Below are 23,777 nucleotides of genomic sequence, written 5' to 3'. Positions count from 1 at the left end.
GGTTGGCAGAGGCAATGTGGCCTCCCCAGCACTCGGGGCAGTAGGTACAGGTTAGGCTGTGGTGACTGAGATTATCCCACTTTATCTATCTATCTATCTATCTATCTATCTATCTATTTATTTATTTTTGCTATTTGACCCAAAGGCCTTTATGGAACAGCAAACAGTCCCAGCTCCTGCGTGTACTTCTCTGTTGTGTGCGAGTGTCAGCCCCCATGCCCTATACGGACCAGGGACGCTGCCGGACACCTCCAGCTGGTTTGGATGTCACCCCAAAGTGCCTCTGCTCTGGCTGGTTTAAAACAAAAGCTATTTTATGGCCTGGGGAAACATCTCTGTAGAAATTCTCCTAGGAATCTCATAAAACAGATACCTTTGAGGGACAGAGGAAGATTTTTCTAGGGTGAGCTGAGCTGAGAACTCACAAAATCCAATATTTCTGTTTTCAGCTCTGTCTTGGATTCTCTTGTAATTTTGGGCTCTTTCAATGCTTCCCAGAAGGCCTGTGTCTGTTGCTGTGATTTGGTGGAGTTCAAGTGGAAATGTGTAAAATGCAAGGGTCACAGTAGCAGAACCAATAGTCTCAGGTGAATTGATTCTTGGAGATTGGGAAAAACGAAACAGACCAACCCCCAGCTCCCAGGTGTTTCTGTGCCTCGGCTTCCCCTTCTGGTAGGTGGTGCTCTGGAAGCCTCCTCCTGGCCGTTGTTCTCGGTCTTGATCAGGTGCATACCACGGCAGTGAGGCTGTGGAAGGAAAGACCTGCTGCTGGTGAGACCAAGAGGAAGAAAACGGGAAATACCCAATGTGAGCGCAAGTAAGAAGCGGAACCCAAAAAGTCCTTTGATCTCGAGCTTCTGTGGTTTTCTCTCAGTTTGCTTGCTCACGCTCCTTGGAGGATTTCTGGAGGAGCTCCAGAGCTCAGCCCAGCGTCTCCCCTGGTGAAAGGCACCTTCAGACCTACCGGGGCACGGCCCCAGTGGGGCTGTGTGCGTGGGGAGAGCCGTGGCCGTGGGGCAGGCAGCTTATCTGGCCGCATGAACCAGTTCCTAAAGCGATGTAGGTGAAGCATGGCCAGGCAGGCTGTTTCCTCTACCGAGTGGTATTTGCTGCATTGTAAAGCTGGAATGGTTCCTAGAAAGCATTAGGATACAAATAATATTAACCAGAACTGAGACAGAACAGCCAGTCGCTCAGAAATGAGAGAAATACTTTACGGTGAGAACAGGGCAGGAGGAATGAGGCTGCCTGTTTGCTACTGCTTAATTCCTGGAGAGCTGCAGCAAAGCCTGGTCCAGCAGGACAGGGCACGAACGAGGTGCTGGGAGCATGTCCACGTGGGACTGGGAGCATGGGGCTGTAGGTAGTGGTGCTGAGGTGGTGAGGACCCCGAGATCCTGGGCTGGGCACTCAGTCCCTCTGATTCACCGCATCCACCTGTCAGCTGGGACTGCTCCATCCCTGGGAGGCTCAACAAGAGCATTTCTCGGTAAGTTGTAGCAGGATCCTGGGAGATGCCCTGCTAATCAAGTGCCAAATGCCACTTCTGTGTTTATTTTATTGAGATATTTACCTGGATGGTAACACCTCCTCCCCTTTCCTCCGATATAAAACGTGCTTGCTCGCTCACATGAGCGCTCGTGAGGCCAAAGGGGCGGTCAACCCTCTTAATCTGTGCTGTCACGGAATAAATAACCTACTGGGCTAAATCCCTGCAAGCTTGTCCTAATCTCACCTCGTCCTCATCTGCGTTCACACGCACGATTGCGTGCTGTCAGCAGGACGTAACGTGCTCCCTTCTCTCACAGCTTAAATGAATAAATCCTGAAAATTGCATAGTGGCGGGGAGCTTGGGCACGTGCTTCAGGCGAGCAAAGCACTGTTTGAAAGGACAGCACTGGCTTCAGAGAAAAGAAATGCATTCCCTTTTATTCCCTTTTATCTAAATTTCATGCTATAATTTGGGGAAACCATGTGTTTCGGTTTTGTTTCATGTTGAATGGACTTATACTATCATTTCTGTGTTTCAAAGTTGTCAGTTTCTCCAACGGTCTGAGCAAATCTTTCCCTCAGCAGCCAGCCAGGAGAGAGGAATACTGAAAAACAGTTGGGTGTGTGTTTTTTGTTTTCTGCTTTTTTTTTTTTTTTTTACATGGCACAAACACAGAATGCTTGATGAGAAACCCTGATGCTTGCCCCACAAAGCTGCTGTGTCAGGCAGCTCCATTGATCCTGGAGCTGGAGAGCAATGGGGAAAAGCAGTTTAAAAAGGCCAGCGTGGGTTTCAGTCGGACACCAGTCCCAGAGAAGTTTTACATGTACTGGGAGTCGGTGGTTTGCTGTCCAGGCCCTTTCTTGCTGCATGGCAAAGGGCTTGATTTTGAGACCAAATTGACTTTTGGTGCTAGTGCAGTGGGCACAGAATCCAAAACTTGCTCAGGAACCTGCATCTTGGGCTCTTAGGGGAACCTGGAGCTTCCCCGGGCCTGTTTAGCAACAAGAGGACAGCTTGAGCCAGGAATGGCTTCTGGGTGTGGAGACTGGGGGGCTTGTAGGGCCCAGGGGGGTGTTTGGGAAAAGGGACCCTCCTAACTCTTTCTCCTTAAGCTGGTGTGAGGGTTTATGGGCCATCTGCAGAGATTTCCCATTGTATTTGCATTGCTTGGCATCTGAAAGAAAGCCAGGGATTTCAGGAGGTAAACATAAACCAGTGCAGTGCTGGACAGAGCTGGGTGTTATTCAGCTGGGGCTTCCCCAAGCGGAGGAAGGTTGTGTGGAGCCATCGGGCTGGTGGAGTCCAAAGCCTGGACGCAGCACAGGGTGACTTACTGCCCAGTGTTTCTTCTCCCGTGCTAACTTCAGCACTGAAGAGCTCGTTGATCCCTTTTCGGGGTGCTTTGGGAGCAATGATTAACCCTGGGGAAGGGCTGATGCATCGCTCTCCTGGGTGAGCACCCCACAAGCTATGGGGGCAGCAAGACCCCGGTGCAGGCGTAGGGGAACGGGGAAGGGCGAAGCCCTCAGACCTAGAGGGGTTGGGCTCTGCCCCGGGCTAAGCAGAATAATCATTAGTGTCAACATCTGGCCCATCAATTCTTCCATTAGAAGCACAGTTCTTTGTGGGATTTTAATATCTTGGCTATTTCGGATCACACTGAGAAACAGCATGCCCCCGCGCAGGCACTCAGCGTGGATGCTGTAGTTGTTTGCAAAACCGACGTATATAATAATAATTTATTGCACTGCGACGAGAATGGGCAAAGTGGGAAAAGCAGGCCCCTACGTGGTAGGAGCTCTTTTGTATGAGGCGAGCTGCTGGAGCGATGTGCTTGCAATTAACTGCAACAGCAAGAGAGGGGAGGCATTGGGCAAAGGGGTTTTGGGGAGGTTCAAACTGTACATTGGAAAACCAGAGCTCCTTGATGATAGAGCTGGTTCAGACGCCTTTCAGTCACTGCTGTAGTCCTACAGCCCCCCTCGTAGGGCTAACCCATGCTTTCTGCTGGTTTCTGCATCCTTCCTTACTCTTAGCCCTGCAGAAGAGACCAGCAGAAAGTCCTCCCAGCGCCTTGCGTCACTCACCAAGTCTGAAATCTAGAGCTGACCCTTCGTAAAGCCCCTGTCCCAAACGAGGCATTTCTAAACCTCAGGCTGGGTACGTAAAGCTCGGGCTGAAACATTTCCATCCCTCGGTAGGCACAGAAGTAAGGCAGTCTGATCTGCAGCTGGGCTGAGGAGCCGGAGCTTTCCTGAGGGCACGAGCTGCACGTGCGTGTGTGAGTGTGCGTGGGTGTGTGTATGCAGCATCCCTTCAAAACAGGATCTGATTTAAGAGAGTATTTCTGTACAGGAAAGCACATAAGTATATGCTTAAGTCCCACGGAAGTCAAAGCAACTTAAGCACGTGTTAAAGTTAATCGTGTAATTAAGCGATTTTCTGAGTTGGCCTGGATCTGAGATTGTACATGCGGCTCCCTCGAGCTGAGGTCCCCAGCCCCGTTTTGTAGTTCCATCCCAAGGCAGGAGGTGCTGATTTATTTATTTTTAATCCCGTCTTTAAAAACGCCTGTTTTGGCCTTAGTGCTTTGCGTGCTATTGGGAAAGATGATGCGAAAAGTTAGAGCGCTCCGAGCAGCGGCGTCCTTTTGAAATGACTAAGAGAATTTGTACCATTCATTTCAGGAGGGCTCAGCATAGCGAGTCGAAGGCAGAAACAAGGATGTTTCACCGAAGGATACTGTTGGAGTTAAAATGCCGTCTGGTGTGATGAGAATGACAGCCTGCTTGAAATTGGTGTGGTGTAATGTGCTACTATAGATTGCTTTCCTTTAATGCCTTTTTTTTTTCCCCTTTCCTGAAGTCTTTCTGCAATGAGTGGGATGCTTGCAGCATGGATCTGAATGTGATATTGTGGAACAAGAATAATAAGCAGGTGCACTGTATTATATTTAAGTGGAAAGCTACTGCCTCGGAGGGAGAAGTAATGCGGTTACTGCTGCGTCTTTTTCCCACAGAACCATTGTTCCCCAAGCACTTACGGGTTTCCCTGTGTGCGAGGCTTATTTAAGTACATTCCCATGCAGGTGGATGGGACGCTTTGCTTCTGAATTGATTTTTGGTGGAGCTTTTTGCACTTGCAGCCAGTGCTAATACGTAAGTTCTCCCTAACAAGACTAACATTTTGTCTGGAAATAACAGGATGATTCGATGAACGCTCGAGTGTCGCTAATGAAAAAGGGTGGGAGAGGAAATTGCATTTAATAAGGAGTTTAAGTGACAATTTTCTTGCAGAATGCCACCGCGGTTTAATTTTCCCGGCGAAGAGAAAACCAGAGGTGCTCAGGAGGCAGACGCAGTGCAGCTGGGTGCCTAACCTCGGTGCTTAACCCCGTCCCCGTGCTCCTGCGAGTCGGAGCTTCCTGACGGCCGGCAGCGTCCCTTGCTGTCCGTGGGGAGCCCCGCAGACGCCGTCCTCGTGGCGTTTCAGCCCTTGTTTGCAGAGCGCTCTCTGGGCTTGTGTTTCGTGTCCCCGCTCGGCCTGGCCGGGAGTGAACCCTCGTCTTGACCTGCCGCATCCTCTGGTAGGAAAGCTGCCAAGCGACTTCCAGCTGAAAACACAGTTTGTTAGGAAAGGGAACGAGTTACTTTTTGGCTTGCCTTGTGGACCTCTGGCCTCCAGACCAGGCAGATCCTCTTTCTAGTCCTCACAGTAGTAAATCCTCCCTTGCCAAGAGCAGCGGTGACGTTAGGTGCTTTTCTGATCATATTCCCTCGCCAGTGTTGGCCCAAACAAGACCTTGCAGCTTCAGGTCGCTCTGAGGAGGGTGTTTGCTCGTGTAGAGGTGCCTGGTGACCCCCTTTCCTGAGGAACATCCTTGGCTAATAACTCAAGCCCATGTTAAGTGGCACTTGGACAGGAGAAGGACACGACTCGGGGCTTTCCTCGCCCAGAGGTACCAGCCCTGAGGTGCTGCCCGGGACTGCCAGGTCTCTGAGAAGCACCAAATCACAGGTCCCCTTAGCTCCTCCTGGCCAGCACACCCTAAAGTGGGAAAGGAAAACAAAGCTTGAGGTTTCACCATAGAACGGCTGTTGGTTTGCCATTTAGTGAAGAAAAGAGTTGGGTAGCTGGGGGGCACACATCTGTGCGATGGGCTGGAAGATGGGGCAGAGCTGAGTGCTTTCCTTGGCTGTGGTTTGACAACCCCATACTGCTACAGGTGCCCGAGTCTCTTTCCCTGGAAATGCAGTAATAGTTTATTGTAGGCGCGTTATGACGTCTGTATTGAATGTTTTCTTCCATTGTTTAGGTACAAAGTTTTACGTCCTTGGAGGGATCGATATATTCGCTTGTTTAACCTCATAAATTGTACTAACACTATCAAGCCAGTTCTGGAGCTGTTTAAGATCACGAGGGCCACTGGTCGCAGTGTTGCTTTCCACCCTGAGCTATAACTGGTAATTTCACTGGATCACCTTCCTCCTCAGCATGTCAGCAGCACCTCAGCGTTAATGGAGAAAACAAGCTCATGCGTTCAGGGGTCCCCGTGTCAGAGGAGATGAGGGAGGGGTGGGTTTGGACTGAATAAATTTGGGGGAGAAATGAGGAATGTATGTGTATGGTCCATGCTGATTTTGCTCAGATGTTTGTTGGTGCAGCTTCTAAGGGAAGGCAGCGCTGAGTGTAATTCTTCCCCTGGTGCTGACGGTGCAGGTCCTTGAGGGAAGGAGCAGCTCTGGTGCCATCCCTTGCATCGATCCCCACCAGTCTGTGCAGGGTTGGACATCGCTTACATCCACCAGTCTGTGATGTAAGGAGTTGATGAATCCTGGGGCAAGAGAGGAAATCTTTCTCAAGGCAATTTCTCGGTGTAAGAAGGAGATTGTAGCATCTGTTTTGTAAGGGCAGGATCTGAATCACCCAAGTGCAAATGCCTGTGCAGCACATCTTGGCCGTTTCTAGATGAGACACGCCATGGGCTCCGCCTCCTGTTCACGGGTAGCTGGGTGGCACCCTGATATTTCTGCCTCTGGCACAGGGTACCAATGGTCTGATAGAAAGCGTGGCTGATTGCAGTAGTCTGAAACTTTCCTGGGACTAGCTGAGCAGTGTGGGGGCCAATTACTGCTCATCCTTGCTCCCTTTTCCAGCCCACCACAAGCTCTCCTCCCTCAGCAGAGCTCTTGAGCTTTCATGCCAGCCCTGCTACTTGCCCTGTTCAGGGCACAGCTTCCAACTTCATCTCTTGGGTTGCGTGTGGGGGTCATCGTTGATGGTTTTTCTTTTTCCTGTGTAGTTTCTTGTCCCGTTTTTCCCGTTTGCAAAGTGGGGATGCTGCAGGGAGGTGGTGCACCACCACAGCTCAGCGGTGCAACAACTGCGTGCGCTCCCAGCCCCTGCTGCAAGCGTGAGGCAAAGCGCTTCAGCTGAAACCACCGGGAAGTCAATTCGCCCCGATTTGCTAAGCCACAGTGACTTTTGGTTGCAGTCACCTTGGTATTTAGAAAGTGCTCTGGTGTCTGAGAAGGAAAGTGTGTCGTGGGGTTTATTAGTTTTAGTTTAAATGCTTTCAAAGCGCTGGAGACTTCTGCTGGGAAAAAGAAAGGAGGTTTTGGGTTTCTTACGCTATCACACCAGCCCTGGACGTGGTGCAGACAGCTGTGTGGTTGCTGGGGACTTGCCACCTTAGCTGTGATATTTTTGCAGACACGGCTTTAAGTGCAATTCTATTGAAGCACTTTGTAGCCCTACGGGGAAGGGAATTTTAAAGGGTTTGCACAGCCCGGCTTAGAGCTTCTGAACTTAACTGGTGTAAAACGTTCTTGGCATGCTTTTGAGAACAGCTGCCCAGGCACATGCATTGTCATATAACCGATCCTCTCTGTTTGGTTCAAGCATCATCATCCTTCATTACAGCAGCAAAACCTCACCTGAATCTACGGTTCTGCCTCCAGAAGCAGCGCAGAGGCCGTGTGCCATCCCACAGTCACGGTGCTGGGGGGGGGGAGCTCTGAATTCATCAGTGCCCACCCTGTGCACCGCGTGGTGTCTGCTGTCACCTCTACTCAGTGCCTGGTTTGTCAGCAAGTACCACTTCTGCAGGGATCCAGCAGGGACCCCTTCTCTGCACACCCAAGCGACCTCCTCAGGCTCTGCAGGAGTGCAGGGGTGCCCAGGGGGTTGCCACATTTCTCTCTTCTTTGCTTTTCCATGCAAAGCAGACTCTTTAGCACTTTCTAGTGTTGAAAATCAAAAGCAACGACAATAAAAGAGGTAAAAGAAATCCTGAACCCCAAAACTCCTGGCAAACTGGGCGACGAACCTGTGAGGGCAGGCAGAAGAAGCACTGTTGAGGGAAAGCACGTGTGAGCCTCCTGTGTGAGGTTTTTGGTCCATAAGGAACTTGTGGTCTTCAGTAGCTTCGCACTGTTTGTTGGTGATTTCACTGGAAACATCGCCTTTGGTTTTATTCTGTCCTGATGGAGACAAAAGGTGTCAAAGTAAAACCATGGCAATTTTGGTGGTAATGATAACAAAAAAATGGTAAAACAAAGGATAAATGATAATCTCTTCATTGCTGCCTTTGGTCCTCCTGCTTCTGTGCCCACCATAACCAGAGGGGAGCAGCAGGTCCTGCTGTGCATCTTGAGGTGCAGGGAGGTCTCTTTCTTGTGAATTTATTGCTTTTAATTTACAAAAAGCTGAGATGTGAGCCTCCTTTCTCTCCAGTGTTGACCAAGCCCTTAAAGGCATTGACTCGCATATCAAGACACAGCAAACTGAGGCTTCCCTGCTCTGGGCTGGCGTAGGAGGAAAGGATTTTCTCTCCCATTTAGCAATATTTCCCGTCAGCTTTGAATGACAAGTGAAGAAATACAGGTGTTCGTTCACTTGCGGTTTTGGGGTCACCCTTAAATAAATAGGTGAAAGTAGCAACTAGTGACAAACTGAGGGAAGGCTAATTCGTCCTTTTCCTAGCACAACTTCCCACTGGCTTCGTATTCTGTTCGCTTCAAGATGCTTAAGCCTGCATTTTCCCCACTCTCAACTCCCGGTTGTTTAAAACCAAGCCGACACAGGCAGCCTCGTCACAGCTTTACCCTGGATCTGCTCCAAATGACAGCAGCCGAGCCCCTCACTTCAGAGGAAGAGGGGACAAATCCTCGGCTGCTGGAGATCAGCATTGCATCAACTCTGAGACAAGTCTGTCCGAGGAGATGCTTAAACGCTTGCTGCTCCGGGAGCGCTGGTGGCTCCTGAGAAGTTGCAGGCGCGTTTGGCACCGCCTGCGAGACCTTTCCCTTTCTGCCTTTAACCCCGCAGCATTTGGACAGTGGGAGCGCCGTGCCAGCGGGGTGCCTGCCTGGGGGCAGGAGGTGACATCCTGCGGGGACGGGTGGCAGTGGCTCGTGGTGGCCTCGCAGGGCATCGCCGGGTGGCTGCCCAAAGGGGGAAGGGGGCTGCGGGGCAGCGGGGGAGGAAGCCTTCACTCTTGCTTCTCGCGGCACGCAACTTTGTTTTGCTAATCGTTCCAGCCCACAGGAATTTCGTGTTTTGCTGATTTTTGGTGCTGGTGGTTCTTTTTCTTTCCATCTCTCTTTTTTTTTTTTTTCTTTCTTTTCTTTTAATTGTTGGAGCTGGTTTTAATCCCTGACCATAATAAAGCCGCACTGTTAACACAAGCAGCGGGATAGCTGGAATCACAGCTGTACTACAAGCTCTGCTTTTAATTTCAGGCTGTTATTAATGAGGCTAGAAACCTTCCCCTCCCCCAGAGGAGCTTCAGCCGCGTGTCTTCATCCAAGAGCCTCCACTGGGTGCTTCTGAGCATCCTTGGCTCCATTTGAATACAGCGGGCTGCAGGTAAACCATTATGGATTTTGATATAATGAATCCATGAGTAGCAGAACTGGGTGAAGAGGTTTCTGGCTGCTGCCCAGCCCCTTCCCCGGTGCAGGCAACTCAGCACGGGACAGATATTTTGGATGGTGAGGGTGTCCTGCCCTCTAAATGTGTTTGCAGAGGGACTGAAAGCGCTGGGATCGTCCTCTTCAAAGCACGGAGTGAAAAGTTTGTAAGCAGAGGTGTGGGAAGGCAGCCTTGGTCGGTCTGCGCTCCTTGTCCCGGCACGCAGGCGTGTGATAGTCAAAACGGAAAGATGAGAATTTTGAAACGAGTGAGAAAAACAAAACAAACAACAACAAACCCAAACCAAGCAGCTCCATCACCTAACCTTTAATTTTCTGTGGGGCTTTTTGAGGCCGGTGATGTAAGATCCAAAGGTGGCCTGGATGCTTTTGTGCACGTAAAGAATAACTTCAGTGCTAATGACCAAAAGAAGAAAATAAAATTGGAAAGAATATTGAACCTCCTGCCTCAGGACTTAGTCAGTCTTGTATCTTTTGGGCACTGGAATAAGACAGCATCTGTACTGCACACCTGCCTGTTAGGGAGGTTTTGCATCATCCTTCAAGGCACCGAGAAGCAGCCAGGATCAAAGACAAGACACGGAGGGGTAAATGGGCCAAGCTGCTGATTTCTTCAAGGTTTTCCCATCTTCTTCCTGGCCAGTTCTGGCGTGGCCTCACTGGGCCCAGTGAGTCTCTGCAGTTGTTGTCACTGCTTTCCTCTGCAGGGTTAAATGAGAGCTCTTCTGATTCTGACATGTGCTGAGAAATGGGAGTTGGTGCAGACTCTTCCTGGGTGTTTGGGACCCAAGATTTCCTGCCTTCGGAGGTGGAGTGGCTCTGTCTTTGCCTTTCTGCTTCTGCAAAATCCTGAGTGCCCCCAGGAATAGGCGGTTGATTACCGAGGAAGCAGCAATGGCAAAAAGGTTTTATTTTTTTACACTGTAATATTTTAATTGCATCCTGGATACGGAAATCCCAGTCTGTTGCTGAAGCTGCTGCAATGGACTTTAACTTGGAGGTTGTCAGGACTTGAGAAAAACTCCCAGCAATTTGCATCTCTAATGCACAGCCCCACGCTCCTGTTTCCAAGCCGTGTGCGTTACAGAGGACGAGTTTCTCTGTGCTGAGGTCACGTAACCCTCCCAGCCCCAGCTGCGTGTGCCGAAGGCCAGGCTGCCTTTTATTTCCAGCACAGATACAACTGAAGCGCTGCTAGCCTGGGAACCAGCCCTTTAGGACTGTAGCCACAATAGTTCCTAGCTTTTAAGTCAGCACCCCCCTTCCCAACAATATAATTAAGAAAATTACTGCTCGTGCATGTGCACATGTGCATGCATCTTCACAGGGAACCCGTGCTAGGCTGGTGTGGTTCAGCTTTCCTCCTCTTTGTGTCCTGCGTGTCAGCAGCATGATGTTTGAGGCTGACACCCCGCCGTGTGTGCACTAGCCTTTTTCCTAGATGGATCGATGGGGTTTCCAGTAAAGACAAACAAAGTCGGAAGTGGGGAGGCGTTGAGCACGCAGCGCTGCCCCCTCCCAGCCCAGCCGGCTGTGCTCAGCTCCTTATAGGGCAAAAAAAAGGAACAGGAAAAGGGAGCGCAGCGTGAATACCAGACATACAATGCATTCCTTGCAACTGCACTCTTGGAATTTGCTTTTCCCCAGAAAGTGAGCCCTCTGCACATCCATTGAGTCACTCTGTACTGTTCAGCAGGGCCAGCATCGAGCTGGCTCCAGGGAACAGTGACTGTCTTGTGTAAGTGCATTTCTCCTCTGCGAGGGGCTTTCTTTCTTTTTTTTTTTATTATTTTATTTTATTTTTTATTTTTTTTTGGTGGGGGACAGAGCAGGGAAAAGGGCTGGAACGAGGAAGGGGAGAGGAGCCAGGTTGTCCTGAAACTGGCTCTGACTCCTGGCAAGCTGCGAGCAGGTAGACTCCAATTGCATTTATTTTCTTGTCCTGGTTGTCCAAAAAAATCAATCTTGATTCATCATTAGCCTCCGCCTTTAAATTATATTTTCCCTGAATAGCATCTTCCAGTCAGTGGTAGGCAGAGGATAGATCAGGGAATCGATCCCGGGACTTCATTCATAACCTGGCTTCGCCCTGCGGTACCGGACAGCTGCTCTGGGGCTGTGCTGCGACCCCAGCCCTCAAGGTATGAAGCACCAGCCCTGCACACATTAACCAAGGCTCCTGATTTCTCCAGACGTGCCTGGGGTTCGGAAGCGTTGGTTTCTTCGCCTGGGTTTTGCATCCTCTCGTGAGTGTGAATGAGGAAGGTCAGGCCAGTCCATCACCTCCCCGCCTTGCCACTGACTCAGCGTGTGCGCAGACAGCTCCTCGCCGAGCCACCACCGCAGGTGCTGTGGTTTCCTAGATTGTTTGGAAGGCAAATTGGGGATGGGAAGCCACAGCGGAGTGAATCACGGTGCTGCCTGTGGCCGTGCTAGCAGACTCCTGCAGCCAGCCCCACGTGCACTCACTTGGTGAGAGCTTTCCCCAGACCACGGATGCGACCCCTGCGTCCTCGTGCACCTTCCCATGGATGCTTCTTGCATCTCGTGGGGCCAAGCAGGTGGAGAACCGGGCGAGTGTCGCTTAGCCAGCAGGTGTTTCTGGTCAGGGAAAGAACAGCCTCACGACTGAGTCATGTTTTATTGCCTCGGGCTCAGGCTGCCTGGAAAGCAGCCCGCTGTTGTCTCTTCGCAGGCCTCGTGGAGGTGATGCTGCTGCTTCATTTCACGTGCTCCTTTCATCTGCCTTCGGCACCGTGCTTTCCCGGCTAGAGGATGGGCTGTGACAGTGCTCAGCAGAGGCAATCTGCGGAGCTTTGTGAGGAGCCCATCTGTTTCTGTGCCTGACATCTGGGTTATTCCATGTTACTTGCCTTCATGCTTTCCTGTAAAACCAAGCACGTTATTAGGACCCGAAATAGTAGCTCCTCTGGGCCATGTTGTAATAGGAGGGTGTTTCATGATGACAAGTTCCAGCGCTGCAGGAAGGCAAAGCTCTTTTATATATGCAAGAAAATAGCAACAAGCTGCTGGCAGGTCATGCGTGGCTCAGCTCTTTGAACTTGTACATTACCGAGTGTGTGCTGTCTCTGTTCTCAGAGCCTGTGCTCTGCAGCAAGCACTGTAAATTATCCGGCGAGGATAATAGGGGAGTTTGTGATGGTAGAAGAAAGAGGAATGAATGGCAAATTTATGCTAATGAAAACATCTGTTGAGTATTCTTGCCACTCTTCCCTCAGCCATCCCCACACACATCCGGAGGTTGTTTAAAGCCAGGTGGAGTAAAGAGACTTCATGTTTTTTCCCCTCAGCGCGTACCCAGGGCTCTCGCAAACGTGTAGCTATGGGTGCAAAGCAGAAACATTTGGAGTAGGACTGACAGGTGTCATTTTTTGGCTCTGCCCTACGTGTAAGTGCATCGTTGAGCACTTTGCCATACCTGGGACTCTCCTCCAGTGTCCCCAGGGGTTGGTTTGCTTGCGGAGGGCTTTCAGATGCTGCAGGTAACCTGACCTGTGTGCGTGGCTATGGAGCATCGTGACTTTTGTGGCTGCTGCAGGGCCACAGCCTTTCTTTGCTGCTTCCATTTCTGCTAAATTTGAAAGGGAATAATCCCCCCGGCTTGTGTTTCTAAAGCAATAACACATTGGAACTGGTGGAGCAGGAGAACCGGGCAGGCAACTGGTAAATATTTCCGTAAATGTTGTGATGTTTTGCTTTCCAGAATGTTTTCTTCTTGCTGGAAAAAAATAAAAAATATAAAAAAATATTCAATAAACACAAAGCAGGCAACATGTTTGCACCTTCTAAGTGCAGGGGAATGCTGAGCTTCTGTTGCTTTTTACTTATTTATATTTTTTTGTGGTACTGCCGTAAGGTGTCTTACCAGAAGTAGGGGCCATCATTATTAGAGAATCCTGTAAAACAGCTGCAATAATTGCACAATGTTCTCTGTCGCTATCAGTTTTATAATTATTCATAGATGTTTTTTAAAAGCCATGAGGGACTGTCTCAGCACACATCATTGATTTTGCTAATAAAATCCTGGATTTTAATGGTACCTTGCATTGGAAAAACATCAGCTGCTCCATAAAATTAAGACTCATAGTACCGTAGGATGGGAATATTTCCTGTTGCCTTGATGGAGGGATTGATCGAGATGGATTTATTTGGTCGCTTAACAGCTACTGGTGCAAAAGCAGGTACCTCAGCTCCTCTGCTCCAGCCCCTCCAAGCAGGGGTTTGGAGCCCAGCGTCCAGCTCTGCCCCCGACGTGCTGGTGTCCTGCCCCGGGACCGGCTGCGATGCAGCAGGATGCTGTGGGGCTGCAGGAGCAAAGCCACTTCCCTGCCAGCTCTGGGCTGCTCTGCTGCTCTGGGTCGTTTTGCCAAATGCCACCCTGCCCCCGAATCTCTCTCTTCCTGTAAGGCAGCGGTAGGTGTTGAACTTGCAGTCAAAAAGTCACCGCTGAGCCAAAGCTCCAGGCTGGCGTGCTGCAATTAGCGGGCTCGAGCACGTCCTTAGTTCAGCAGGCAGAAGTCAGGAGGTGACACGAGCGTGTGTTTTATTGTATTTATTTATTTAGGGAGCGTGCGCGCGTTGTATTTCAGGGAATGTTTCGCTGTCAGGTTCACGGAGCTGAATCAGATTTAGTCTTACAGGAACCAGCCCAGTTGTCCGTAGCAACCTGAAATTGATTTTCCCCCTCTGCCTCCTGAAAGCTGTTCCCTCTTGAATCATCCCTTTAATTTAATACAGCGAACAGGATGTCCCTGCATGCTGAAACTTTTTTTTTTTTTTTTTTTAAATAATAAGTAATCTAGGCAAAAATTTCTTATTTGAGAAACAGCCGCGACTCCATCTTTCGCTGCCTGGCATTAGTGCTTCCTGTGCCATTTCCCCGTGCTTCGTACCGGGCGCCAGAGGCCATTAGCGGGGTTGGTTAATTACAGCTGTGGTCACAGGGAGACCTCCGCCTGAACTCTCTGGCCACGTTGGTCATCTTGTCCCCTTGGTGGCCGGTTCCCGTTGAGTACAAAACCCTTTTGCCAGAGATGAGGGATTGGGGCCATGTGTGGTTTTGCTGTCTTGAAGACCGTTTGCCTACACTTGGACGTTTTGGAAGAATATCGGCTTGCACAGGACCAGCAAAGACCGTGCTTTTCCTGCGGTTGCTTGCCCCTGGCTTCTCCATCCCATTGCAAGACAGCAGAGGGACTTCTTCCCGTGCCTGTGGCTCTGGTGTTGCTTGGTGGGGCTGCCACAGGGAGGATGAGGTGCCTCTGGGCTGGGACAAGGTGTGCACAGCAGCATTTGTCCCCTCCTGGCCTTGTCCACCCTTTTCTGTTCCTTACAAAGGGAATGGAGCTGCTGCGTCCATCTGTGTGTAGACCATTCCCACAAATTGCACCGCTCTGTGCTGTGAAACGCCTGCCTTTTTCTGGCTTGTTTTTTTTGGGGAAATGCATGAAGTTAATCATGCAGAGCCTTGGGCTGTGTGTCCAGCTGTCGGCACTTGCAGGGGGAACTGTGCCACTCAACACGCGTGGTGTACGGCACCTGTGGGGGAGATTGCCGTTTAATCTTTCCCTTATTTTCACATCAGTCAAAAAATCGGTGTATTTAATGTGCATCAGCTGAACAGTTCACCAAATAAACCACCCAAAGAGGTTAATCTCCAATTCCACGCTGCTTTTACTGTCAAATCCAACTGCTTCAAAGACAGTAATGAGTGTAGCTCTAATGATGAATTTCACATGCAGAGGTAGCAGAGGCATTTACTACATCTACTACTTTCAGGTGCCAAAACTGAGAGTTACACTCTCTTTTCTCCAAAAAACTCCCATGTTTTGTTTATGGTTGTAGTACAAGCCTCAGAGACTGAACAGAGCACGTCAGTCAGTGCTCATCTCTTCTGGATGTGGTCTCTGTGTTTCTTTATTTTGGTACAAAAAGCACAGAAATAAATATCCGGAAAAAAAAAATCCATGATCTATGTGACTTCCATCTTACTGTTCAGGAGGATCATATTAACCATGAAACATCCTTTCTGGTCTCCTTACCATTGCCCACCCTACATGCTCCCTATCTTCCGAAAGCTGCAAGATAGTGAGGAGCCCACTGCCCCACATCGCTGCAACCCGGTTTTCTGCACCGCCTGGCTTCTGTACATCCCTAGCAAGTAGGGTGAACCTTCCTCTGGGTCGAAATGAGCTTCCCTGCGTCCTTGTTTGCATTCGTCCCTGCAGCAGGGACGCTGCCCGTCTGAGAGCTGGACGCGACCCGGCCGGGACACGCAGAAGTTCCTCGACTGTTGTCTGCAACTTCTGACAGCGGGATATTTGTAAACTTAAACGCTTCCTCCCAGAAGTATCAAAGGAACTAAGGCCACTTTTCAGCATGAACATGAAAGGCTTTCGCGCACCAGCGCAGTGAGCATTGCCATGGAGAACAAAGGCTTTTGCTAATCGCTTCTAATGCCTTTTAAGTTTATGCCTCATTTTTCCCCCGTTTTCAGACAGCCTCCCAGAGTACCGAGACTTCAGCGACTGACTCACCAAATAATTAACAGAAGAAGGACTCTATCTCTGAAACTTTTGAACACCTCTTTTAATTTTCTTAAACCAGCCGGTACCCTGGCCAGCTTCCAGTTTGTGTAATTACATTTGGTCTAGCTTAATCCCTTGGCAGTTTCAATTGCGTGTGGTAGTCTTCTTGGCTCCCTGTCCTGGGCTGCCATTCAGTACTACTCCATGGGTTTCAACAGCCACAATCCTGCCGTGGAACTGGTTGTGTTTTCTTGGTGGAAGCACTCCTCACACCTGTATCCTTTGCTGAATATCCATAGCTCTCACTGGTATGTCGGGAGGTAATGCATCTGATCCTACAGACGGTCGTGTTGAAATCACCAAAGCTACTTGCATTCCTAAGGATGGGCATGTATTTAAATTCTTTCATTGGTTGGACATGCACATTTTTGAGGTTACTTTGAGCTCTTCATTTTCAGTAGGAGGCATTTATTGCTGGTTCTTTGCAGCTCCTGTGTGTTGTAGGGATGTTATTGCTGCAGGTATTTGTCTTTATCCTTGGAAACACCACTTCTGTTATCAAATCTGTGCTAAATAGGAGAGTGTCACCTTCCTGTGCTGACAGCAGCGGGGCTTGCTCTAAGTGCTCTACTGGTAAGAGGGAGATGATCAAGGGAAGCAAAAGTCCAGGGCAGATGAAAAGGATTGAGGAAAAAAAAAATTCCAAGTGGAAATTTGGATATGGACAAAGAATGGTGGTGAAAGGGATAGATGGTGGGTGGCATGGGCAAGAGAGAAGGCACGGAGTTGTTGCATTGGCGCTCTGACCCCCAGATGTGCAGCAGGCATCTTTGTTTTCACAGCAGATGGCAAAAGGAGTGGATCTTGGCCAAAAGAAGTTCCCACTTTGAGGCTCAGAGCAGTCCCTGTTAAGGCGAGAGAGGAATTTAGGCTGGGTGGGATGCAAAAAGTGATCCATGGAACAGTTGTGGCAAATTGGTTGCTACTATGTGGCTCTCATTTTTTGAGACCCCCCAAACGTAAGAAGGCAAATCCCTGCTTTCCCTTGTTGCTTGTTATCTCCTGAAATTTGGGACATTCTTGCTATTCAGAACTCTTCCCCTGTGTTTCCCAGTGCTGCTCATGTAAATCCTTTCTTTGTTCTTCCTCCTTTATCACTAAACCCTTGTGTTCAGGAGAAAGATTTCTTTTTGCTAGCTAGAGCATCCAGAAGATGGAGAGGTAGGACATATGTCGTGAACACAAAAGTTATTCAGTATTTCATCGAATCTGACTTCTCTCCTTTGGGTCCATCCCACAATTACACACACTCAAGTCCCAGAGTGGATGGGAAGTTTTGCCCCTGTTGGTTTCAATGATGCTGAAAATAAAGCCACCAGTGGCAATATTCAGGTTTGTCCTCTGTCACAGTGCTGGAGTCAGAGCCATCTGATTTTGATGTGTACTGGGTACTGCTTTTAGCTTGGCAGGACTTTATGCAAAGGCAGTGGTACACTTTGTTTCCTGGAACAAAGATTTATCAAACCCTTATGGTGGCTGTCAGAGAAAATGTGGCTAAGTTTGAGTGGTGGCATATGATGTATCTGCAGTCATTGATGTTGCTTTTGAAGATCTGCTTGAATGTTAAATAATAGGGTGGAAGAAGTTGCAGTTCAGAGCTGTCGGTTTACTACTGGACCCTGTGCCTACCATCCTAAAAACAAACCTCTTTTTTTTTTTTTTTTTTCAGAGTCCTTTATAATTGGGTGTGCCTGAATGCATCAGCCTTTGGATGTGAGCGTCTTCTCTTGAAGCAGCCTTGTGATATCCTAGCTGCCTGTTCTCACAGGGTAAGGAAAGCAATACCCATGCAGAGACACAAGACTACGAATCTGCTCTGAGCAGAAGCAGAATGGCAAAGAAAGGGCAAGCCACACGGGTGCCTCAGTTCGTAAATTTTGACAATAGCGAACTTGTTGTGGAGAGAGGGAACAAACTGTAAATCCACTTACTGTAAATAAGACAAATCACAGGCTTAAGTTGCGGCAGGAGAAATTTAGATGAGACATTAGTAAATGATCTCTCGCATTAAGAATAACTGAGCACTGGAATGGATTGCCTGAGGAGCTCGTGGAGTTTCAGTTGTTGGAAAGGTTTAAGGATGAGTTAGAAAAGCTCCATCAGACGTGTTTTAAAAGAACAAATCTTTCCGTGTGGTGAGGAAATGGACTAGATGACATCTGGAGAGTCCTTTTAACCTGTTGAATGTTAGAAACTGGAGAAAGTGTAATTCTTATCTTGACGCTATTCAAAACTTAAAAGGTAGAAAGCTATCTGTGCAGAAGATTGAAAGGAAAAAGAAAATGTGCAGAAGGAGCTGCCTGGTCTGATAATGAGCTTTGAATCTATGGCAATAGCTGTGCTCAGCATCTTTGTTACTGAATGGTGATGTCCCTCTGGAGTGAAGTGCAAAGAGGTGGAAAAGCAGTTCGGTCCTTGGTTATTGGTGTGTAATCTAACCTTGCCATAGAAACAGGAGGTTGTGTCAATTCCTGTTCCTTTGTAGCAAGTTCTTGCAAGTTTGGGTCTCTTCTGTGATCCTTGTTAAGGGTTTTACTCTTACTTTCAGGTGGGTAGTCTCAAATGTGTTGCTCTGATGTGAGAGGACAATGCTACAGATTGAGGTACACTGTGCAAAACACAAATAACGCATGGAACACATACCGAGGAGCCAAATGATTGCTTTTCCTCTTTGTTTCCAGGGCTGATGAGATGGCAGTTTCATATTTCTTTTCTTGTTCTTCTGTTCCTGTTCTCCATTGTGTTTCTTTGTCCCGTCTTGACAGTGAACACAGCAGGCTTTTTCTGTGTTTAGAAATGCTAGCTCACCAGCTGGGTGTTGAAATTATGTCCTAAGGATGGCTGCTCCTTTAGTTCTCTCGCTTCTCCCTTGCTCCCTCACGAGCTGCAGATGACAAACCTGGCCAGGGGTCAGGCAGCCCTGGCACCTCTGAGGGATCATCACCAGAGGAGCAGAGTTTGGGTCCTTCATCTTCTTGTGCAGCTGAGCAGGACAGTGAGATCCGTCTTCTGTGCCTGAGGACACCTGAAAATGAACGGGAAATTCTTCAGCCTCCTTTTGGAATTTGGGATTCATTTGGTTTCTCTAACATTTGCCTTTCATTCTTAATGTCAGCAAATACTGGTGTCTCCCCTAGAGTTACATGAGTGTCTTATTGTTAGTTAGCATCTTCTGTTCAGCGGAGATAAGCTGTTGTGTCCCAGTGGTACAGGATCGTGGAAGAAACTTTCAAATAGCTCCAAGAAATGCAGATGCTGTCAAGAGAGAAGTAAGGGGATGCCTTTCTCTGAAGTCACCTTTGTATGTCTTTTTTTTTTTTCCTCTTGAGCTTTAAAATTCGTGCAACTACCTGCTCAAATCTTGAAAGCAAAATGCATTCATGGAAGGATACAATTTACTGTGTGCCCCCTGATCTTTTGATCTCAATCAATCAAATACATCCAAGACCTTGCAGTTCACCTTATTGCAAGGACGGCTAATAAGTTGAGGGGTTGTGCCGATGGCACTGATGGTTTTCCAGCCTTGTTCTTTTTTATTCTTGTTGTTGCTGTTATTTTTTATGATTCTAACCTTTTGGACTGGTCAGGGTAAGATTATTTGCAAGGAATACTCCATAAATATGCCTGTCAGGATCGGAGTTAACATTCAAACGTCGCTGCTTAGCGAAAGAAAACAATATGCCAAGGTCCAATTTAGATTTCCCTGCAGGGTTGAAAATAATGACAAGACTCACCTAACGTGGCAGAGATGAGTCTTGCCACCTTTATGGGAGTGGTTGCCTTGCAGCCTCACAGCACAAGGCAGCTGTGCAGCTGGTGAACTTGCTGGGTGGACCTGAAGATCTGGAGTCTGGCACCTCGTGCTGGGGCAAAACTGGGGCAGAGGAGCCCTGAGGTGCCTCTCCCAGCTCTGCAAGGTGCAAGCTCAGTCAATTCCGTAGCTTTATTGGGATGATTTTGCAACTGAAAATTCTTTTTTTTTTTTTTTTTCTTAATTCTATGCTCCTTGCCTCCACCTGCAGACGAGGTTTGTGGAACTGCTGGGAGCTCCGTGTCCCACAGAGCAGTCCCGTTTCCTTCCATGCAGTTGAGAACAAACGTCCTGCTCCGAGCGTAGGCTGGTGTGCATTGCAGGCATGGCTTAAAGTCCTAGCATATTGTGAGTAGGGAGTGTGGGTAGCTCTCTGTGATTTTTTAGAGCACTTTGGGAATCGCAGGTTTTGGTGGGCAGCCGCTTGGGTTTTCCCCATCGTGAATATTCATCGAAGCAGTTCCTAGATGGCTCCTACCTCAGGTTAGCTTCGGAGGAGGCTGGCAGCATCCAGCAGCAAGAACCTTGCTTGTCTGTCAGGAAGTGTAATGGTGTATTATCGACGTTTCTGCGGTCCTGTCAGCAGAATTAACTTCTTTGGGTGAGAGCAGCAGGAGGAGTGAGGCTGCAAGGCAGCAGGCTGTTATTTAAGCATTAACCTGCAGTGTCTGAAAGCCACAGCAGTGCACTGTGTCGAAACGCTCTGTTTATAGGGCCTGATCATGGAAGCAAATACACTTCATGTTAGAAGCATGTGGATATTTTGAGGTTATTTTATTCCTCCTCTCAAAGATGAGCACATGAAGGCACAGCAACGGAGCCTTAGGCTGGGTCTGAGAGCATCTCACCCGTAGGTTTGGCAAAAAAAAAAAAAAAGGAAGGAAGGGGGAAAAAGAAAAAAAAAAGGCACATGTGGTGAAAGGTGGCTCATTCCCTGAAGAAATTATGCCATGAATTGAGAAAGCAGGCTTAGACTGGGTGGTGAAATAACTGTGCAAAGATGCAATGCGACTTGTGGAAAGTCATGTGGCACCTTAGTGACAAATCCTCTACGACAGCCCAGCAGTTCTGGGTCCAACTCTGCAATGCTGTAACTTGCAGCCAAACAGATGGGGCCGGTTCCTCGTCAGAGTCGGCTGAAAATTTTAGAAACAAAAATAAAAATGAGCATTTCTTCCCAGCTTAAAATTCAAAAGCCCCAGAATCTGCAAATAACACTGACTTAACCCTTTGCTGGACTCACCTGCCTTGCCCGTTAAGCTAGGAATAGGGGAAGAAGAGGCCATGGAGTGTGGCAGAGCAATGCTTTTGCTGTGCACCCTCCAAGCCCTGTGTCCCCCTGGGGTCACTGCCATGGGCCGAGGAGAGGTGTCCCCGTCCTCAGGGCATGGAGGGGAAAAGCGTTTGGTGATGCAGGAGTTTTCTGTGGCTCAAGCACCAAAATGCTTTTTTTTTTTTCTGTTTGTTCTGAAAGGAATTGAAAGTTATCAGCAGGGGTAATAGGCACCTTGAATGAAATCGTATGGAGGCATAGAAAATAGCAGGGTATTTTTGAAAATATCCATTGCATGTATTCCTCTTAAGAAACATGTTGAAGATGCCATATCCATAAATACTAATAAGGCTGTTTGATTCCAATTTTCAGGTAAGATTAACATTTTATTGAGTATTATATCTGTCACATTCAATGCTTTAGTGTACCATCCTCTCTGGCTTATTAGCATAATTGCAGTGCTTAAGCAACAATAAAAAATTCAACAGTAAAATAGCAGTTAGCACAGGCAATTTGTTATCAAAAGCTTTTACTTAAGGACAGCTTCTGAGCATATTTATTATCAAGTTAGGGCTATACATTATTTTTATTTAGAAAAACAAGAGGGGACTGATGTAGGATTTTTTTTAATAGCTGAATTAGAAGGCCTGAAAATTGGTCACAGCTTTTTTTTTCTGTTTCTTAAAAGTGCTCGGCGAGTTCGCTTGGGATAGGAAGAGGAAACAAAACCTCAGGTCTGGAGTAGGTTCGCAGTGTCCCTCACTCAGCAGAATAATCCTGCTGACTCTTCGAACCATCCCAAGTGCCCTTTTAAGTCCCCTCACCACGTGCTGGGGCCTGAAGTCACGTCCCATGACGGTCGCTCAGGCAGCGATGATGCTCTTTCCAAGGGTGGATGTGTGGGTGGTGGGCTTGGTTTTGGAGGCTTTGGGGCTTGGCGTTGGTTTTCAAAGCAAGATTTCTGCCCCAGGGAGGACACATGGGGCTGGCCAAGCAACTATGGTAGTCAGGAGCCTGCTGGTGTCAGCAGCACGGCGCAGGGCCGGAGGTGGCCCAGACTCACACCCTGCCAGTACCACAACCTGGAGGTTATGCAGGGACGTGCCCACAGATGGGAGGGATGGGATGGGACCCACAGGGACACGGGATGTGGCTGTCGCTGAGGCCAGAGCAGAGGAGTGTGGTGTGGCTGCACGACAGTGCTGCGTGCTCCCGCTGTTTCTCTTCTCCCTTTGAGGGCACATTGGGGAACAGGTCTTCTCCAGAGGATCTGTAGCCGAGATGTGAGTGTGCACGTCTGTGTGCAAGCACCTGCCTGTGCACGCACACGTGTGTGTGCACGCAGTCATTGCAGTCAGCGTGGCAAGATTTCATGTATATGTTTTAATTGGCAACAAAAGGCATTTTGGGGGGGCAAATTTACCAGGGACATTCAAAATAAGCTCATAATATACCTCGTTAAAACAGAAGAAAACAACATTTGAGGTTTTAAACAATGAAAGAAGTCCTCAGAAGAGGTCCATCAAGGGCAAAAACAAACATGGTGAGAGGAAGGTGGTTGGCAGTGGGCGCCATGCGCGGTGGATGCAGGGGAGCTGCCTGCTTCAGACACTGCCGTTCTGCTGCTTTCGTGACTGCTTCGGGAGTTGGGGAATTGGGAGACAGACCTTAGAAAGCTTGTTGGAAACCATTGTTTCTCGAGGCTCAAATTGGTCACACGTTGCCAGAGTCAGAGGCCTGGTCTTTCTGTGAAAGAGCTGATGGAGCCTCCTGCAGAGGGTGGTTCAGCTCAGCTCGTTCCTGCTCTATGTGCTCTGGGCTAGGTGGGTACACGCAGACACGTGTCTTTTGCAGTCCTGTGAGGTGGTAGCTGACAGAGACAGGCAAGCTGTGGTATTTATTCAAGTGAAAAGCACGGCCTTTTCTGTCTCATATCGCTTTGCAGTTGCGGGGTGTTCTCAGACCGCTCAGTGTGGAGCTGGCGCCTCCACACCTCCCAGTTTCTGCCTGGCTTCCTCAGACAGGCACCCTTGATTGTCCTCTCTGCTCAGACCTCTGTTTGCCTCCAGCATCTCCAACCTCCCACCCCCTGTCACTGAAGCCTGGGATCTCTCTCCTTTCATATCTTTTGGGCATCCTTTTTCTTATCTTCCCTGCTTCTGGAAGACCTCCCCTACCTTGTGCTGCCTTTTCAGTTGCTCTTCCATCTTCTGACTGGAGGGATGATGGTGGAGCTAGGACTGCTTGCTGTTCCAGCAAACGAGAGGGGTAAACGTGTCTGTTTTTTTATTTTTGCTCCCAGTTTGACTGTTATCGCCGCTCACCCCACGAGGAGAAGTGAAGGCAGCGCTGCCCCGGGGCAGAAGCTCATGTTCATAGTGAAACAGGATGTGCAAGCAGGTTGTAGGAATTGAGAAGGGAGCACATGGAAACAGGTGAAACTAAACTGGGCACATATTAGAGAAGTGATGTGCTTGTGGGGTCTTCTTCACAAACACCCTCTTCTGTGAACGTGTGAGATTTCAAAGGAGTTGGTTGTTTCAGATCCCCTTTCTTTGGGGGGTACAAAAGCCCATGTTATTCTTGAGACATGGAGAGAAACCGTATAATTCAGACTCTTGGGTAGTTGGGATTTTGTTGGTACATAGCTCACTCT

At 48.7% G+C, this 23,777-nt stretch overlaps 1 protein-coding gene across 7 annotated transcripts in view; it reads left to right on the top strand.

The window, feature by feature from the left end:
- LPP (LIM domain containing preferred translocation partner in lipoma) overlaps positions 1-23,777 on the top strand; it is a 331,358-nt gene that overhangs the window by 43,843 nt on the left and 263,738 nt on the right. For 5 of the 7 annotated variants that reach the window (XM_082767516.1, XM_082767513.1, XM_082767511.1 and 2 more), the window contains one exon: positions 17,707-17,806. The exons of 1 other annotated variant lie outside the window; for it this stretch is intronic. The gene's annotated coding sequence lies outside the window, so the exon portion shown is untranslated. Of the gene's footprint in view, positions 1-9,237; positions 9,365-17,706; positions 17,807-23,777 lie in introns of all 7 variants that reach the window. One more of the 7 variants, XM_082767514.1, reaches the window with a different exon arrangement.

This window comes from Aythya marila (genome assembly GCF_965140915.1).
Source record: "Aythya marila genome assembly, chromosome: 9".
NCBI lineage: Eukaryota > Metazoa > Chordata > Aves > Anseriformes > Anatidae > Aythya > Aythya marila.
The sequence above is the reverse complement of the archived record's forward strand: the minus strand, read 5'-3'. Positions and strand labels throughout refer to the sequence as shown.